The following is an 18,348-nucleotide window of genomic DNA, read 5'->3' as shown; positions in this document are numbered from 1 at the left end:
AAATATTACTGAAACAACAGGTTATTAAACCAGGCAAGATATTAAAGCCTCGTGCATAAAATTACTGCTAGCTGAGAAGGGTTAGAAAAACTTCCACCACAACAAAAACCACTGTGTAACTGCTCATAACAGCTGGATGACAATGGCTGGACTTTGTATTGTATCCCACTGAGGAGTGGCAGCTTTTTTAATCACTGTTTGTATCAACTACTAGGAGAATCCCACTGTGGGGTGCAAAGAAACGGAAAACTAATCTTTGTCTTGAAAACACCCGTACTTCTTGTGTGAAACACCAATATTAGCACAGTTCTGGTTGAACCTGCTTGCAACTGTGATTTTCCATGTGGAAATGCACAGAAGTCAACAGGAACTCAGTTTATGCTACCTACCCACCATATCCATATCGACAGAAGTGTGAAAATGGATGATCCCTTTCAGGCACACCTGGCTCAAACTCCTACTGTACACACCTACAGACACTCATAGTTAGGAATTTGCTGCAATAATTCATTTCTTTCTACAGAAATGGGGATATGTGAGAACACTGAGCCTTCTACACCTCGCCCACACTAGAGACCCACTACCCCCAAAACAAACTCTATCAATAAATCCCTTTTACTACTGACATAGACAAAATTACCTCAGCAGAAAATGAAAAAGCAATCCTTGGTGGTGCCACTCTTTCTACGTAGAGAGAACCCAGTTTTCATGTGTAACAGAGACGCCTTACCATAATGCTATTAGGGTAAATTAGCCTGAAAATGCAAGAGGAGTGAGACCTCTGCAAGAAGGTGCAAAAGAGATGCAAAGTACCCCAAAGTGCAACCATCTGCGGTGAAGCCACTTTGGATTCATCACAAGCAGACTTAGTCACAACATAATGACAACCCGGGTCGAGGCACTTTAATTTACTAACACCTAACACCGTGAGACTACTACAGAAGGACAAATCCTGCAACCCTTCATCTAGCAAAGTATATTTCGCTGGAAGCTGACCCACATAAAAAGCTGAGGATCAACCTTCTCTGATCATTAAAACAGACAGATGCTGACACAAGAAGCTCTTACCCAAAGCTTGATTCATAAAGGAATGATTTAATTAATATTTCAAATCAAAACCAACCTTCTTGGTTAAAAAACAAAGCACACACTAACTCCTGATGCTCTTATTTTAAGAGCAATGGATTTTTATTCAGTTTTGCTTCCAACTCTTTCCAAATGACATAACCAGAACTACAAACAAGGGATGTCCACATAGCAACTTCTACCACAATGACACAACTGATCTAAATTTACACTGACACCACTTTACCTTAAGTCAGTTTCTCCCACATGCACAGGCTTTTGCACTAGGTATCCAATTCCTTCAGTCAGCCTTAGCATCATATATAATTAACCTATGCCTGCTAAACTTCCTCAAGAGAACTCTTCCAAGAGAAAGAGACAAAGAGAAGTCTCAGTGAATTTCCTTTACTTGGACTCTTGCTTTACTGTCCTGGTGGGCATCTTTCGGATCTAGCACAGTCCTCGGACAATAATATTTTGTGTTGCTCCATTAACTACTTTGTTTTCAGAATCCATGCTGCTGTTCCCCACTCTCTTCAAAGCATAAAGTTAGACAGAATTTATTGCCAGTAATTTAGCCCTTCATATTTTGTTACACGCAACTTGCTTAAATGCTATTAAAAGCACGTCTCAGCCAAAGGCAAAATATCAACACTATCCAAACCAGCAAAATTCTGCCACAGATTCAAACGACCAAATTGTCACTCTACATACAAACAACAGTTAACCACTAGAAAACACCAGAAATGCACGAAGAGCATCCCTATTACCTTCTTGCATCAATGCCTGTGACACGCACACACACACACTGCCGGGTCTTCTGTGTTTGCTAACCATGGATCACTCCCTGGCAGGGAGCAGAAGGGATCCAGCAGAGCCCCACACCGCCAGCCTCACTCACCCAGAAGTAATCCCTGCTCCAGCCGCACAGCCACCGCGTCCTAACAACATCCTCCGGCGAGGAGAGGAGCCGCAAAACCGAACTTTCACTCCCCAAAGGCGCAGAAGAGCCGCCCTGCACGCCTGCCCGGCCGCTGCCCGAGTTACCGGGGCACAGAAGTAGCGGGAGGCGAAGCGCGCAGCCGGCAGGAGCACGGGCACCGCGGCTCTCCCTGCGCAGCAATCTCACTCACAGGGCGCACATCGCTGGGCTCTGCTCCCGCACACCGAGCCGCCCTGCACAGAAAGCGCTGCCGAGACACATTGCCTTGTTCGACCACATCTGTAAACATCAAGTTTTTTGGGGTTTGGGTTGGTTTGGTTTTTTTTTTTTAATATTCCGCCAAAACAGCCGTTCATTCAGGCCAACGCCGCCCAGCTGGAGAGCAGCCGGCAGCGGCGGAGATGGTGCCGGGCTGACAGGGTCCCGAGCACAGCCCGGCGCTCCTTGCTTCCAAACCGGCCCTCGACGCGCCTCGGGCGCGCTTTTGTCTGCGGAGGAGAAGGCACGGAGCGCCCGGGCTCTGCCGCCACATCACCGCGCTCACGGGCTGCAGCCCAAAATAGCGCCCGGGCCGCCGCGCGTCCCGGCGGGCAGCGGGAGGACGCGCCCGGTGCCCCGCGCTGACCCGCTCCGAGTTGGTGCGGGGGCAGCGGGGGCAGCGCGGGGGGGCGCGGACACGCGCGGAAGGCGGCGCGGGGCGAGCGCCGCGCCACCGGGACCGAGAGGGCGCAGCCGGCAGCGCGCCCCGCTCCCCTCCCCGCCTCTCCCCACGCCGGACGTGGCGCGGCAAGCAAGGAACCGACAACCGACCCCCCGCCAGCCGCCGGCAGCCCCGCTTTACCTCGGCAGCCTCCCGCTCCCGCCGCCGCCCCGCCAGTGCTGCCGACAGCGGCGGCGGCAGCCCCGGACCCCCCGCCCCGCCCCGCCCCCTGGCGGGGCCGAGGGGGCTCGCGCGCCCCCTTGCCGCGCGCGGGGCCCGGGGGGCGCGGGGCGCTTCCCGCCCGCGCGGGCCGGGAGGCGGGAGCGGAGATAGCGGGGATAGCCGGGATCACTCCGGCGCCCTTCCCGCCCGGAGCGCCGCGGCCGGGGGCAGGTGCGGGGCGGGACAGGGCACCCCAGGGCTCGCCCCCCTGCTCTCCGGACGCTGCCAGGAGCTTCCCAGATCGAGCGCGGGCACCCCCGGTGGGAGCAGCCGTACCTCTTTCAGCCCAGCGCAAGGGACCGGGACACGGGATGGGCATACCTCTTCCCGCCGACCTCTCACCTCGCGAGTGCTCTGCCTTTTCAGTGCTCTGCCCGCAGCCTCTGGATATAGTTTTTCTTCCATCGGACTCTCAGCGCGGCCCCCGTGGGTAACACCTTCGCTGCCGATGTGCCTCCTCTTGCCTTGACGGCTGAAGTGACTCTCCATGCCTTCTGCAGGTGTGTGGGTCCAACGGGGAGCAGAGCATGCAGTGAGAAACGTTAAGAATTCCTGCTAGGGAAGAAATCCCGAAAGAGGGAGAAAAGGTGTGATTTTGCTCAGGTGGGCAGCCGGCTCCAAGCCTTCCATCCTAGCAGTACAGGAACTGACTGGGCCTTCAGCATCCTCTCAGCTGCTGATCATCTCAGCTTAGAGACTGCAAAATCTTCAAGCGTTAAAATAGACAAAAACACCCTGAATTCAGATTTTTGACAGCTGTAATGAGCACAAGGAAGAATTATGTAAACGTTATTAAGTGTTAATAAACACATGTCAGTGTTAGGCACTCTTGTGTAGAAATGTTGGTAAAAGCCACAGTGAAAGCTTTAGTCATAATGTCTTTTTAACTTTATGTAGCTGGTGTAATAGGCCCTGTGCATTGCTGTTGCCTCGACGGAAAATCATTACCCAGTAATGGATGAGCCAGTTCGGAAGGAGTGCCACTGGGATACTGCACACTTTCATTCAAAGATGCTATGTATTAGAGGAAGTAGCAGGAGACCTGCCAACTTTCCCAATTTAATTATTAAACTGTCAGTTCCTGACTCCTTGTTTCGACTTCCTGAGGCAACATCTGGCTGTAATAACAAAAATAAATAAATAAAATAAAATTTGATCATTCACTCAGCAGCATTTTCTTTGCAATGTCCTTTTTACAGCAACTTTTATGAAAAGCTCAATATGGGGGATCCGGACCCGGCATCTCTCTGAAGTACCCAAAAGCAAAGACAAGAACAGTTTCAGCTGTGATCCTCAAGGCAAAAATGTGCAGAAGGCTATATCATGTACTTGAGCCTTTTTTCAACGAGTCTGGTGGTGTGCGTTTTAATCTTCCTAATCCTTCTTTTATTCATAAGAACATCAGCGGGTTTTTTTCACTGCATGAATCTGCATGATATGACTCTGGGAGATTAAAAAAAACTCTTTTCCGAGCCAAGAATTTTTGCATTTTCATCAAACATTGCTTCAAAAGGGTAAAGTTGGTTTCAAGAAGAAAAAAAACATAAAGGATATCAGATTTAAATGCTACCAAATGTGAGCAAAACACTGAAGAGAAGTTTTAAAATATCTGAGACTGTGTCTTCACGTGTTCCCTGGATCTGTTTCATATGATGTGACAGCTTCAGCTCGCGATTCGTTATTGCAGTGGCTTTTGGAACTGAATGCCTCTTTTTTTCATATCCTCACTCAAACACACGCACACGCTTACGAAAATATGTATCTATATATGTACACATGCACACGGAGAGACAAATACAGAGTGACTCAGCTCTGCATTCTACTTGCTTAATCAGTTTCAAAGCTTCAGTACTGCTCCCCTGCCTTATTTAAAATGCTTAAGGCCACCTTTCCCACATTGCTTATTTCAGCACTGGGGTACAGAGCCTTTGACAAAGCTGGGCCATCTACCCTGCCTTCCGCAGGTCACCCTCTCCTAAAAGCCTTTCTGCAGGTCAGGAGGTCAGCCCTTTCATTAATCACACTGCAGCTTGGGATTCAGCATTCACCGTGCCCACTAGTCCTGGGGAATCCTCAGAGACCTTTTTGCATGGTGGTCACTTGGGGCTAAGGGAGGAGATCAAGATCTGGAGGCAGAGGTCATGCGAGTCCAAACCACAGAGAGATGGTATCAGGAATGCTGCGGGGTGACCGCCATCACCCAAGCACTGCACAGTGATTTGGTCTGCCCTGTGCCATGGACAGACAGGAGCTGTAGCAACTGCTGGTACGTAGTGGCCAGGCAAGTATGGCAGCAGTGTCTAATTCAGTACTTCCATGTATAACTCTTTCCCTAGTGCTCCCAGAGAAAGCACTCCTGATTTTCTCCCTCCCATCAAGAAGTCGGGTAGACAGATCAGGAGAGTCTGAAGTCAATGTTGCTGTCTTTTGGGCTTCTGTCAGATTTTTAACATTAGGTCCTTGGTCGTTTTCCTCAGAAGTTTCCTTCTTCTCATAGCTTGGAGGAACTTCTGGAATATTTTATTGATTTCTTAGCTGCTCTCCACTGGAACTCCTCATAATTCCTTGCTTCCTAAGGCTTCCTCGGGTACTTTTTCCTTTGTATCCCCCAGTTCAAGCAGCAGAAAAGCTAAGTATCCTGTTAAGTAGGGCAGCCTTTCTTAAATCGTGGAAAGAACTCGGGATAATCCTTTCATACCTGTCTCCCATCTTCAAGTGAAATGACTATGCCTCTTAAGTTGTCATAGGATGGAATTGAATACTTTATATAAATTCTATTCAAGATTCTCCTGTTTTCCCTACAGTTCATGACAGATCAGTCAGACTCTTCCTTTAGACTGTAAAGAAGAAAGCAAATAGAGAGAGGGGAAAGTGTTCAAAGTGGATTTTCTGGTCAAATTCTATTTAACATTTTTTTTACTATTTGCCAATTCCCAAGCCTATGGCTTAGAATTATTTTTTTAAAAGCCACCTGGGGTTAAAAAAAAAAAAAAAAGGAAACAAATCCTCAAAACAAAATGTTTCAAAATGCTCTGGACCAAAGTAAAATTCCAGAGACAGCAAAGACTATCCTGTGACCAGATGCAGCTTTGAAAACTTCTGCAGGAAGTGGAATTGATACTATAGGAAGGGAAATTTGTACTTCTGTACATTAAGGAGTCTATAATCAATTTCCCTAGTTTTTGCTCAGGAGATCCCATGGCTTCTTCTGTACCTAATACAAATTCAGAAGTAAAGAGGAAACTATGCAAAAAAAGAGCAAATCCTTCATGAAAAGAAGGTCAAAGAACAGTTTAACACAGAGAATTTCACAATCTGTTGATAGAAGGTCAATAGCATGATGGATAAGACTACAGCAGATGTATTTGTATATTTACAAATGTGAAAGCAGAAATTAAAGTCTTATTAAAAGTAGCAGCTGTTAATTGCCAGCCTCACATATAGACACATGCTTGGAGAGACTGTTAATTAACTGAGTGAAAAAACTAGAGGAGTTTCAGCTCTGAGTTACTTGTCACGGCCTTAAGAAATTTTGAGAGATTCTGATTCCCAGGTGGATTCTGAGCTGGATTATATTTGTTGGCTATATGGAGGCAATGATGTCTATGTGAAACAGAATTGTCCGTGCATAAGGATGTGCTGATCCACTAGGGTCAGCATCAGCAACTATTAAAACAGGCTGACATAAAGAGCCTCCCAGATATCTGTTTTCATATAGTCTGGAGACATCAGCTCATATAAAACTGCAAAATACTTGAGACTTGGAATCTAAAATTGCTTTCCTTAACAAAAAGCTTCCTTTACTAAGAGAAGAAAAAATATACTGCAGGATCTGAGCACCAGCTAGCAGACAAGAAATCCAGAATCCCACTAAGCGTGGGGCACACTTACATGAACATTTGTTGTAACAGCCAGCACTTAGCTAAGGACATGATAAAAATCCCAAGGTGTTAATAATAACAACAACTCAATCCCTAGCAATATTCATAGGTTGTTGGTTGGGGGTTTTTTTCTGCAAGATACTGGCAGGAAGGAACATGGAGTCTGTGCACAGAATTTAGAGCATTAATTTTGTGTCTTCCATGCTTACTAGGTTACAGAGATGATATTTTACCTTTAGAGATGAAAAATAAAGCTGTGGTGCACTCAGACCATCATGCAATAATAACTGATGGTGGCAGCTGAGATTATAGGAGCATCTGCGGCTACAAATACTCATCTGGGACTCCTTTAGGCTTCTGTGTATCATCTGGTCTTCTATTATCTCCTTGGGAATTAAACTAAGCAACACATGGGTGCCATGATTTCTGAATGCTTGATAAAGGAAGTAAAAAATAAAGCTAATGAAAAATCCAACCAGCATAACTGATACCGTAAAACCTCCTTTACTAGCTCGGTAATGACTTAAGAAGGGCATGCATAAGAGACAAAGAGCAAAGGCGTTAGAACAGCTAAACCATTTGTTACCTGAGCAATGGTAATGAGAAGATTGGGAGAGATAATTTGGTGCATTGTGTTTAAAGAACAGCTCTTCGAGGTTGTCCCCGGGATGGATTGCCAGGGAGTATCGGGTTGCAAGTGTATGGTAAGACAATATGAAGAACATGGGAGGAGCGTTTGGTGGGAGTAAAAAAAGGTTGTAAAGGTCTCTTAGGATGTAAAGCTGCAGAAAGCAAGTCAGTTTGTAGGAAATCATGTCACCTTGGCATATAATGAGTGACAACGAGCTGGAACCCTGATTACAGGGAAAAAGTGTACGGCAGAAAAATTGTTACAAATACGGAGGTAAATAAAGAGATCTGGCTAAAGTACTTCCTGTACTTAGCTAAAAAGGAGAAACAGCATGGGTGGAGAAAGAACAAAAATGTAACTTATGGAAAGACAGAGGTCTAACTAAAGCTGTGTTGGTATTTCTGGATTTGTCCTATACATTTATGACAATGTATCTCATAAATGTATATTATTTATCGTATATAAATGTACATTTAAGATTTCTGCTAGATCTTCTCTTGGTGGAAATTATGCATCTAGTAGCAGATCAGTGTTATTTGAGGGGGTGAAATTAACAGAGAACCCAACTATTTGACTGTAGAAGTATTTCAGTCTTGCAAGGGTCCTTATGGCTCATCACTGTCAGCACAGAATTCACAGAGCACATGGATTACTCTGCCTGTTACTTCACAATGGATTACTCTGCCTGTTACTTCACAAAGCACTATCAGAAAGATGTTAGCAGAAATAATGAGTGGAAATGAGTCTTGCTGCTAATACGTAACAGCAAAGTGAGCTTCATGAGAGGATTTGGAACCCAGCCACCAAGGGATGAAGGAGTGGGGACAGTTGCACATATGCTGGTGAAACATCTCTTCGCAGTCTGGTCCTGCAGGCTGCGTGTTCCGGCACAGGAATCCGAATGGCTGCCATAAGTCAAAGCTTTAGACACCCTCAGACAAGTATGAGCTAGTGTCTGTCCTGCAAGTAATGGAGGGGATGTACTCTGTAAATCACACCAGTGATCCAAGCTTAGAGTTCTGATCAGAGAAGAACAACAAATCTGTGTTACAAAGGTCCCTGTGTCATCTTTTTAAGTAATACCACTCAGCCCTCAACAATCCAATACCATTCTGATAAAATTATTTTTGGATTCATGCTTCCTGAGATACTTTCCTATTTATCAAAAACTAGCAAAGACTTCTGCTCCTGCACAGGTGCCAGATGCAAAAGAATTTTAAGTCAGGGATCTGGGGCAATCTTTCAAAAATCAGACCAATATATGAGTCAAAGGCAAGCATGCCAAACACAGGATAAAAAAAAAAAAAAGAGACAACAATAATAGTTACAATGCTGCAACACCAAATAGTGGAAGACTGAATATAGAGGACAACGTAAAGAAATTTAAAATTGAAGTTTTCAGCATAGCACATGCCTAACTACTGGGCCTGGCCCATAAGTTACATACTCTCTCTTGCTCTGTAATTGTAGTCCATCTACACTGAGAGTAACTACAACATTCATAATCTTGATAGGTGGTGGGCTTCCTGGTTTTCTAGTTTTTACAATATTTGAATTTGTGTTGCTGGATTCTTGTAAAATTCAAGAGATAAATAGCTGTAATAATCACTGCAAGTGGTCGAATGGAGATATGAGTGTCAATAAATATGTCATTTTTAAGTTTATATGTATATATAAATTTCTACCAGCACACATAGAAGTCCTTGTTTGCAGTGTCTTAACATACTTGTCCCTGACTCTACTTTCTGAATTCAGCCTCTAGGGCAGATGTTCAGTCCTACAATTACTTCTGAAATGACATTCTATCTGTAGTCCTAAGTAAATAGTGTAGAGTATAATAGGGAAGGGTAGTTTTATGCCACTTATTCTAACAGCTGCTTCTTACATTCTTTTACAAATTGGTTGCTGCATGGATGCGTATATTGCCCCTACCTTCCTCAGGACCTTACATGTCAGCAACAAATATCTCGTGTAACAGGAAATCAAGAGTGGCAATTGAACCCACATTCTATCCTTCTCAAATCCTAGACACGTTGCAAGTGGGTAGCACGGCTGAAGGAAAGATTAACAGGTACTTAACTGGTGAAGATACCTCAGGTCCCTTGCTGCTGTCAGTTGTTGGTTCATTACAGGATCTGCTACAGGTTTGTAAGCAGTCCTGCAGCCACTGATGAGCCACGGGGCACAAATCATCGACTGAAACCTAGGATTCTGATGTCCTTCTGGAGAGGTGTCTGAAGATTAGGAAAGATACCCTAGGGCATCTCATATTGTCATTCAAAACCTCAGCAAGCCTTTAGAGTCTCCAACTTGGAGTAAATTTTTAAACAAAATATCTAGACACATTCCGGCCTTCTTTTTCAGAGAGTCACATTGAATCTTAAGTATTTCATTCTTTTCTGCTTATCTGGAAATAATTATCTCCAAAACAATACAAACAAGTTAGCAGACAAACAAGAATACCACTAGGGTATTTGTAATTGAGACCTTAGGCATAATTGTTTATCTGTGGAGGATAAAACGCAGCTATTTATCTATGTTAACCTTTGACTACTTTCTTAGTCACATGGAACAGCTTATTAAACAAGAAAGGGTGATGTATAGAGGTAACAGCTACTCTGAGGAGGTTTGCAAAATCACTCTGTCGCTGTTTCATTCAGCCCGATGAGGTCAGAGCCTTCTAATTAAATTCAGTGAGTTCAGCCTTCAGTCTGCACTCTCAGTTGTCATAAACACGGTTGATATTTGTTATTATTTATGCCGTAGTACTTCTCCCAGGGTGTTTGGGTTTTGTGCATATACAGGAAGAAACAGACTTATTGCTATGGGGATAATATGTGCCTTCCTAACTCCAGAAAATATCCCTCTGACCACTAGGCTTGGTAAGTGTTACTGAGTTTCATCCATTGCTCATATCTGACTGTAATTTGCTGTGGAGTGTTCTGCTATAGCTTTCTATAAGGACTAATATGAAAACTGCATTGGATCGTATTGAGAAATGAAAATAAAGGGGGAAGGAATGGGCACCACCAGCCCCGTAGGCTCAGCTGGAAGAAGCACCCCACCCATCCTGGCTGGCAGGGCCAGTGCTGTGAGAGCTCCCTCTTCCGTTGCAAATAATTTTCATCATCGGGCATGCTGTCATTTTAACCCCAACATCTGGTTACCTGACAGATTTTGTCATTGCCCTACTTAACTTACATTTCCATTTTCAATTAACGTTATTCTTTTACTGCTTGTTATTGTTTTCCTCTGTGCCGTTGCTTGGGCTTTCTGTTGACTAACACAAAAATCAATATCTCTTCTACAGAAAACAATCTGAATAGGCTGAGTGCAATATTACATCATCAGGGCACAATTTTAAGTAAAAACAAAACAAAAGAGGAATGTACAACATATTCAGAACAGTCTTCTCTATGGCCACTTGTAAGAAGGCATCTTTGGCATTTACGATCATGGTGAAAGTTAGTTTAAAATGTCATCAGTTTTTGTAAACCTGGAATATACTTCTTGGAATAATTAACAATACACAAGATTGTTTCTTAGTTAAGGAATTTATTTACTTCTTTCATCTCAATATGCTTACAAGGTGAGTGTGAAACTTGTTTATCTGACAAGGTCCAAGCGCAAGATGGAATTTTTAAGACTTGGCTATCAAATGCAATAAAAAAATAATTTCAAGAAGATCTATTTATGTTGGACATTGTGTTAATATCTCCCAATAATCTGCCTCCTTCTGTGTTGTTATCTCCTCCTTTTACCTCAACTAACTGGTTCTTCAACATAAGTCTTTAGGGAAAGAAGAGTCACTTGCTAAATGCTTTCACAGTCCATATCACAGAAGGGTCCTGACCTGACTGGTCTTTGGCCTTTGAATATTTTACTAGAATTTGTTACTTATTTTTCTTGTTTACAATATATAATGGAAAACTTCCATTGTTGTCAGTTGTATTGAAGGTTATTTTTTATTCCAGTTTAATATGCCTTGGTTGCTCTCAGAGTGCCAGTTTCTCTGAGATATGTCAGATTCTGCAAAACAATCGTGGCACAGATTACACAGTATGTTAATGGTTGTGTTACAGTAAGACATGAGGAAATAGTGCAGTGCTTTAAAGTCTTACAGTGACAGCACAAATGACACACCACGATTTTGCTTTTGTTTGGACTCTGCTGGGTAGCAAATGTCTGGAACAAAAATCCTGGGTTTGTCTACAGGTAGTTACAGTACTACCATCAGTGCATGCTCCTGTGTGTTTGCCTTCCTTCAACTCTGACCAAGGATGAGTGAGCACCATTTTGAATACAAAGGCACTTCGATTTTCATGCTTATTCAATCCTGGTCTTCTACTGAGACTATGCTAGTAAAAATGGCACATATAAAAATTATTTCATGATACATGTTTGTCCTCAAAAAGTCCAGTTGAAATAGTAACCGATGTGCCTGATGATAGAGCATATTTGTGTGGGAGAGTGAGAGAGTGTATGTATTTTCAGGAAGATCCAAACAAAATAATGGGGACAGACACATCATTTGAATATTTTTCCTTTTACATTTGAAAATTCTACACTGTGTAACCATCACTTTCTCTGCCTTACCACCATGTGTTTTAAGTCTAAGCAGACACAAAATTCTCTGACCACTGAGACGACCAAATTCCTTCCTGAGTGTAGGAGTTCAAGTCAACTCCACTGTCTTGTATTTTTACATCCACAAATTTATGAAAAAGACTGTATTTTTCTTATAATTGTATTGCCTTCTCCATTTGGTTTTATTCTACACCAGTGAAAATGCCTTCAGAATTTCTTATAAGTGATATGCTGTAACATATTGTAAGATTTCAGAAGTTTATGTCCTAAATTTCCAGGCAGGGAGACAAGCAATATAATAGTCAGGAGTCTTTCAGGAAACAGATCTTGACCACACTGGATATTTAAGGTTTCATTGCATCTAAAAAAACGAAGAACTAAAAAGAACTCCTCCTCCTTTTCAAGTTTCACATTTCAATTTACAGCTATAGAAGTCAAATTTAGTTCCGTATGCTCCACTTATAAAGCTGGCATGGCTGTGTTATCCTTTTTGCTGGTTATCCTTCCACATTAACTTTTTAATCCATTGGTTATCTTCAATTAAATAAATTTGTGAAAAGTCTCAAAGATGGAAGTTTGTTACAAGTTCTGTGAATTTCATGACTCGATGGAGAACAGAGACTTTGCTGTTGCTGCTGCTGAGGAAAGGAAATTCTGTTCATGTGGGATTTGGTGTTTGGTAGCACACAGGTCCATGACCTGGCTACCCACTTAGCAACTGCCAGCCAGTCCTGGCAGACTTTTCTTCACCTGGAGGCAAAAATAAAGTAGAGAAGGGAGACACAGGAGGGAGCTGATGGTCTGGTGGATAGATCAGGGAGGTTTTGCAGGAGGTGAGTTAACGATCTGAAAAGAATAAGGGCAGTAAGGTAAGGAAGAGGCAACTATGGATACAATAGCAGAGGGATTTATGAAAGAGGAAAGCCAGCTAGCAGAGGTGATTTTGGAGGAGATGTAGGGCACTAGTTTATAGGAAGCAAGGCTGTCTTAGTACTGTTTTTACAACCTGCTTACTGTAAATGTAATTGCTTGTAGACAATAGAAGACAATAATTGTAAATTACAAAATGTAGTGCATCAACTGTAATTTATATATAATATGAGACAATATCCTCCCTGTTAACAGGCTTGAAGTTTAATGTCTTACTAGATTATCATGCCAATAACGAAGTTTCGTTATTTAAAAGAGATACATTATGGGAAAAACAATCATAGCAGCAGTATTCAAGTACTTATCCACAAGTACTTTCCCATGTTTCCAAGCTGTTGGTTGTTTTAGAAGGAAATATAATTACATTAAATACTTTCCTGTGTTCAAAAATTGAAATTGCTTGGCTTTCCACAAGATTATTAGCCTGCAGTGAGGCTAATGGGTGAGGTGTTCAGTGTAAACACAATTGAAAAAGAATACAGCTGGTCAACACTATCTCGTTAAAATGATGACTGCACAGCACAAAACACAGAAAGATATTTCTCTGTTATATAAACTATTGAAGACTATTCATTTACCCATAGCTCTAAACCAATGGTATAAATTTAGTTAGAGTACCTAGATTTTCCTTTCTCTAGCTCAAGATAAATACTTTGTCTCCTCAAAACTAACCAATTTTACTGGTGGGACCAGACCCCTTCACCAGTAACATGCTGGCAGCTCTAAGGAACAACACACTACATTCAGACCTAAGGGACCCTGTGTATATACAGTGTTGTCACAGAAGAATATCTGACTCTCATTTCCCTCCACTCCATCTTGCTTGCTGGTATTTTATCTAAGCAACATCGTATTTAGGCTAGATATTAGAAAAAGATTCTTGATCCAGAGCATGGTCAGGCGCTGGAAGAGGCTCCACAGGAAAGGGGTCAGAGGACCAAGCCTGACAGAGTTCAGGAAATGTTTGGATAAAACTCTTGGGCAGGTGGGGCGACTCTTGGGGTCATCCTGTGCAGGGCCGGGAGTTAGACTTCAGTGATCCTTGTGGGTCCTTTCTAACTTGGGATATTCTGTGATTCTGTGACATTTGCTACAGGAACCCAGAAGAAAAATGTACCATTAAATGTAGCAGAGCTATGGTCAACAGCAACTAAATTTAACATCCTCTGGGAATCCAAGATGCACAGGTCCCAAATAAAATTAAGAACTTCCACTCCAATGTCATTTCCAAGGCAATATGGTCATTTACCAGAATGTTAGGAAGAAAAGTTAGATGGTGGATGAGCACCTGATAAGGACTCTAGACACATGATCATTTCCCCATCAAGAGGGATCCAAGAAGTTACAACAAAGCAGTTAAATTTGTTTTTATTCAGAAGACAGTGGTGAGTATTCAGGGATATTCTTGCTGAATGCCAGCCCACAGATCCCCTCTGGAAACCAGAAGCTGTAAGAAAATAAAGGTATTCATAAAAATAGCTAAGGAGAGAACAGGAACTTGAGCAGTTGATGTGCAGTTAATCTCAAAAAGACACAGAAACAGAAATAAATCTCATGAAGGAATGGAAAATAATTTTCCTCCTGAAAAATGGTGCTAGCAATAGAAAAGTTATGTGAACAAATAATGTATGTTAGACAGTGGTAAAAACAAAGATATTTGGGAGAAAGAAACACTTCCTTTAAACCTTGTACTCATTTTTTCTTATGTATTTTTAATATGAGAACAATAAAAATTACATTGCCCAGACAATGCAGGTAACATATTCCTAGAATACAGTGGAGTAGAATTTGTGTTCATATCTGTCTTAAAGAAAGTCTGTGTTAAGGGACTTGCTGTATAATAAAGAAATTTACTTTATGGATAGACAGAAAATACATTTTGTACAGGGACATTTTATATATGCATACCATTTTGGTTCTCAGAATATAAGTCTGGCACTGGACCTCATGCGAAAGAATAAATTCCGAGCATTTCCTAGTCACCACAATAAGAATGTATTTAAAATGTAGGTACAAATTCATGCATTTTGATGTATGTCTGTGGAGCCAGAGTGAGGTAGGCTTACAGCAATATTCAGCTAAACTCACTTTAAATGCCTCTTTTTATCAGTGACCTTTCCTTTAGAATTTCTGTGATAACACTTGGGGATATCACATTAAGTTTCTTAGTATAAAATTGAGCACTGAGCAGACTTTTAGAAAGATTATGGTGCTAGAGGGATATTTAATGGTGAAATCACTTACTGTAGTACTCATTTCTGAGAGCAAAGGTCTGAAGTGAAATGAATTTGGTGATCTTTGATTAGTCCTCGTTGGGCAGAGGTCCATGTCTGAAGTCAGCTATGTGTATAATTAGGTATAATTTTTACATCTGTTCAATAGAGGTTAATTGAACTATCATAATAATTGAATTCCAGTACTTCTGATTTTTTCTGTTCCAAGAGTTCCTGTGAGATCAAAGCCAAGTATTCATCATCCAACACATTTGTAGGAAATTCCTGTTGCATTCAGTATTTGGTTTGTGGGTTAATGCAGGGCATTGGCATTTTTCAAACCTCTAAGCGCAAATAGAGATTCAAACTTTCAAAATAAACAAGCAAAAGAAAGAACAAAATGCATGCTACGCATAAATTGATTCTATACTGAAAATGCCTCATAACTTAAAGAAACAGTCAAAAGCACACAGGCTAGCAACTGACAAATTGACAAAGCTGGAAAAATCTAATAACCCTACCCATGTATTTTGCAAGAATTTCAGTCTTCTTGTGGTGGTATTTTAGATTCAGTTTGTATTACTCATATTCAGTAAGTAAACACTTTGCATTAACATTGAGCCTGAAATAATACAGCTTTATTTTTTTCCTACAGTCGCAGGTGTGCAAACACATGACAAAAGCATATGCATGAATGCTGTGTGTATTTACTTTCCTGTGCATATGAGCAGTTACACACATTTTACAAGGTTACTGTTCACTCATTCAGAAAACTAACAGGGTTTTTTTTTTACTGCCTTCTTATGAGAAAAAAAAAATAGGCACCGTGATGAACAGCATCCAATTATGCATTCATCTGGGATCCAACAATATTGGATTATTTTTGGCTCACTACACTTGTCAGACCTGCTCTTTAATTTTTTAAGGAAACCTTCTCATTTACTGACTTCAGCATTTATGAAGAATACAGACTTATGATATTGAAGCTCCATTCAAATGGGCAAGGTACTGAAAAGGCTTTCTTCCACAGAACAGGAAGGAAAGGTATTGTCCATACCCATTTAACTATGGGCTTCTCAGTGAGGACTGTCCACAGAGGTGTCAGAGATGATCAAGGAGTTCAATTTCACCAGAACTACTTCAGAAACTTAGACAGCATATGAAAAATCTTAAAAATTAAAAATATTCCATCTGAAAGTAAATTTTTATAAAAATTTGAAATACTGCTATATTGTCTCAAGGGTTTTATGAACATTAAGGTTGAATGACCCTGATCTGTCAGCTCACTGGACTACTTCTCTCATGGTACACAGGTTTGATATTAGCAGTGTCTCACTTTGACGTAGCACCGGAGTTATGGGAGTTACTGTTTCTCTGGGGAGTCCAGATATAGTGGAAAATAGAGATGAGGCACAAATATATCACAATTATTAAATTAAAAATTCAAATTTTTATTTCATTAATCCTCTCAAACTATTGAGCTTTTTGCTGGTAAATTATTTCTTTTTTAACTAAAAGTATAAGTTTCTGAAGGAGGTTTGGCTATCAATCCATTTTACATTTAGCTACCAAATAATTTTCTGAAGAAAGTTTCATTAGACATTGTTCCTGTTAGACAAAGGACTGGTGTTACTACCCAAATTAATCCAAGTCTGTAAATAGTTTTCTCATGAACTTTTAGAGTCAGTCAGGCTTGTGGCCTGATTGCAGTGGTGTTTCTGTTTCAACAACTGGAGTCAAGAAGAGTGCAGAGTATCAACAGTGCAGAGAATGCAGGACTGATCCCTACAAACACACTTAACCTTTTTTGCAACTAAATCCCATAAACCAACTTTAGTGGTGCAATGAAGTTCATTGTCTGCTAAGTCATTGTGAATCATAAAGTCCCCATTTGTGTGGTATAAATCAACATAACTATTCAACAATTAAATCTACAATGAATATATTTTTTAAATTGCCAAGCATTATGTTTCATTTTACAAGCTTGCACATGCATTCTTTACAACCTACTGTCGTGTAATGCTTTATAAATGATACTTGATAAACAACAGCTGTATAATCTTAGAAATATTCATCAAGAGGCACATATATCCATGGTAAATCACTTTTGACTTGTACAATGCTGGTGGCTGGCATATATTCTCCTAACTGCTTGCACGTGGAACATAATACGACATGGCACTATACTTCTGAGAGACAAAAATACATTCAGAAAACATACTAGGGTATCAATTGCAAGCAAGAATGAAAAATGTTTGTCAAGTGCACAGTTGCAAAGTGTAAATCTCATAGTAGATGCTATATTTATGCAACACCACTGTGCATGTTTTGCATAATAATGCAAAATAACATCTATTTTCAAATTGGAGTTCATTGTGCTAATTTTCACAGTTTATTGGCACTGAATAATGAAGCTTAGGGAAGATGTGGTATCAGGGATTGGCTTTACTCTCCCATAAATTAGGCCAAGCTGCAGCTCCTGTATTTCTCTCAGCTGTTAGAGTTCTACTAATTCCCTAGATTATGTCATAGTTTATTTCCTATCTGTTATACACATTTCAACTTTCAGAAAAGTCCTTGGGAGGCAGAATATAAAATAAAAGGGTTCAGATATTCTTTCAGATGCTTCTCTGTGACTTCTGCAGAGCCAGATACAACAGTTCACATGTCAGTGAGATTTGGGGAGGAAGAGATAAGGAGAGAAGAGCATCATTCACATGCTGATGGCAGCTCGGTACTGATGCTGTTACACAGCAGTGGGACTACAGAATTGAAGTGCACTGTGATTGGTACCTTTGGTCTCTGTGCTGAATTGAATTGCTCATCATAGCAGCCTCTAGCTTTACTGAGGCTGTGCAGATTCTATTTAACATTTACACCATAAGGTTACAAGTATTGTTCAAGAAGCACCATTTATCTTTTGTTTAGTATCTTCTGAGGAAGCCAAAGTCTGAGGTACAAACTGTGTCAACTCCACTCACTCGGCAATTTCTGTGACACGGGCTATGCTTGTTTTTTAAAAATCATGGATAGGATTCTCCTCACCTAATCTAGCAAAACACACCCAATGTAAACCCTCAGCTAGGCTTCTTCTAATACCCAATGGAGAAAAACAGACCAATTAATCCCATCCTAAATACTACCTGAGAAAGGAGCATGAACCTCCCTGTGGAGGG

Source organism: Haemorhous mexicanus, chromosome 1 (genome assembly GCF_027477595.1).
Source record: "Haemorhous mexicanus isolate bHaeMex1 chromosome 1, bHaeMex1.pri, whole genome shotgun sequence".
NCBI lineage: Eukaryota > Metazoa > Chordata > Aves > Passeriformes > Fringillidae > Haemorhous > Haemorhous mexicanus.
The sequence above is the reverse complement of the archived record's forward strand: the minus strand, read 5'-3'. Positions refer to the sequence as shown.